Raw genomic sequence first — 2,911 nt, 5'->3', positions numbered from 1 at the left:
CAAATATTTATTTTTAAAACAGTAATTCCAGACTCAACAATAAATTTAAAAAACCACACATTATTAATGAAGGAATAAACAACTGTGTAAGTAAGAGTATTTTCAGTGCGTTACAACTTAGTAAATCAACATAAAATACAGATACAGATAATGTTTACAAAAAACAAGCCACTGTGATCATGGCTGAAGGCCTTACATGCCAAGAATGGTAATAACTTAAGAATTTTTCAAAACCTCGCTGCTATTACAACTTACAGGTATTGAAATATTAAAAGGCAAGTGGCCAAAAACACAGCAGAAGGTATCAGACGACAGGAATGGCAGTAAATAATGTTTTAAGGCTTAGTGCTAAAATACGAATATCGAATTATTTTTTCAAAGCAAATGACCACAATCACAGCTGAAGGCCTTACACACCAGGAACGACAATTACATAAAAAAAATTAGAAACACGCTGTAAAACTACAGATACAAGTACGGTTAATTAAAAGAAACAAGCAACTGACCACCAAACAAGTGAAATGAGATGATGTTATCCTTGTAACACAACCCTTACACAGCTAGATTTATTCCAGAGGGCGACCGGAACTATTAACTAGGCATACATAACCTTAAACGTAGGCATTACAAGGTATGCTAATAAATAATACAATAATAAAACACAACGACCAGACACAGACGATGCTCCAGAAATCGACCTCTGAGAAGGTCTGGCAACAAACACTTTCGCGAGCGATGAGATAGTCAGCCAAGAGTTGCATTCACTGCGCTAGATGGTAACTCAGACTAGTGGCAGTCCAACGAATAACTAATGATACCCTTTCTGAAGCTACCTGACATCCAGTAAACTAATTGCAAGAATAGAGCAACACGCCAAATCCGGAATCGGTGGACTGCACTGCGCCACCAGAATACTGCGCTTAGAGCGCCAGGCACGAGAAAGGAATCACTATCATCAGAGTAGAAGAATCACAAACGGCCTACAATCAAGAAAACTGTCAAAATTACACGCCTTACCAGACGGCAGCGGCAAGGTGAAGAAACGTACACTGCCGTTACATAAACTAACCCCCAGGGCAGGAAACTGGGGCGTTAGGGGCCACCAGGCAGCAAAAATATCGCTGGTTGAACTCAACAAATTGTAACAAGCTGAACGCAGTAAATAGTAATAAGAGGTCAAGGAAAGCTAATCAGATCCGCTTTCCCCAAGCACTCCACTCGCTGCTCTTCGCCTCGGCGACACTATGAGCAACACATGTACCTAAGTCACTGGAGAATCGCGAGATGTCACGATGGTGGAAGTTTCTCTACATGAATCGATATGCACTCCTCTTAAAGCCTGCTGGATCTAGTTTACGTCGAGGCCGTGCACACTCGTGTGCACAGCCCTTCCATCCGGCAGTCCATGCGCGCTGCCAGCGTTTCCGGCGTGTTCTGGCACTGTACGGACCTGGCTCCTCCTGAGTCCCCAACCGAACTGCCCACTCACACGACCCTGAAAAACAACGACGTCGCCCCAAATACAGGGTAACAGTTACTACATATCGATATCCACAGCTGCTGCCACTAGGGGACAGGCAACGCATACGAAGCCGAGTGGCACTAGTCAATACGAGAAGAAGGCAAACAGCCGCAACCATGCCAACTAAACGATACCGTCTGACCTGCAGCAGAGGGCGGAAACCTACAAACAGCACCAACGCGAGCCACAGCACGGCTCACAAGTCTCACAGTTTTCAATCACCACATGTGGTCCCATCAGGCAGCGTACACGAGGCCACCAGTTCACAGCTCCACAGGTCACCTCAGCGAAAGACAGTCTTAGCCAACAAAGAGAGCAGCAGCCGAATGACTATGGGCCGGTCGCCACAAACCGCACTGCTCCAAACTACGTCTCGCGAGCGCCGTCCGAGCGCGTCACCCCGTTCCCTCTGCAGCTCCGACCTCTCTCGGATAGTTTCCCTATTCGTCCTCTCAAAATTCTCACTAAGATCTCTTGCCGAATGAAAGCGTCCCCTCGCGTTGAGCGCCATGACCCAGAACTTTCCAGAATGTTCTTCAAACCAATCGCGAACAGTTGTCGCCCAATGGCGTGGCGTATTGTTATCCATTAAAGTTTCGTCGTTGTTTGGGAACATGAAGTCCATCAACGTCTGCAAATGTTCATTAAGTAGCTGACCACACCCACAGGTCCCAACCCGTTCCACGTAACGTAGCCCACCAGCAGCTTGCACAGTGCCAAGTTATCAACTTGGAGCCATGGCTTCGAAGGGTCTGCAGCACACTCGGAACCTACCATCAGCTTTTACCAACTGAAATCGGGACCCATCCGACCAGGACACGGTTTTTCGGTCCTCTACGGTATGACTGGTATGGCCACGAATTCAAGAGAGGCGCTGCAGGCGATGTCGTGCTGTTATAGGAAAGGCACTCGCGTCAATCGTCTGCTGCCGTAACCCATTAACGCCAAATTTCACTGCACTCTCCTAATGCATACGTTCGTTCAGTCCCCCTAGAACATAGAACTATTTAAACCTAACTAACCTAAGGACATCACACACACCCATACCCGAGGCAGGATTCGAACCTGCGACCGTAGCGGTGGCGCGGTTCCGGATTTTAGCGCCTAGAATCGCTCGGCCACCGCGGCCGGCGTTTGTTCACATGAGAATAAGAAAGAAGTTTTGCAGTGCTTCACAACAAGGTAGGGAAGATGAAAAATCTGGAAGGAACAGTAATGTTCTTTCCACTATATATTTTTATATACGAAATATAGCAATGCGTAAATTCCCTGAAGAGAAACCCTTTCACTTGGGCAGCTAACAGTTAACGTTTCGTTGTACATAATGTAGAAACAAATAAAGCAGTTGCATATATCTATCATGAAGATCAGGCGAACAGAGGACCTAAT

This window comes from Schistocerca nitens, chromosome 7, assembly GCF_023898315.1.
Source record: "Schistocerca nitens isolate TAMUIC-IGC-003100 chromosome 7, iqSchNite1.1, whole genome shotgun sequence".
In the NCBI taxonomy this organism is placed as follows: Eukaryota; Metazoa; Arthropoda; class Insecta; order Orthoptera; family Acrididae; genus Schistocerca; species Schistocerca nitens.
This window is presented reverse-complemented; position numbering follows the sequence as displayed.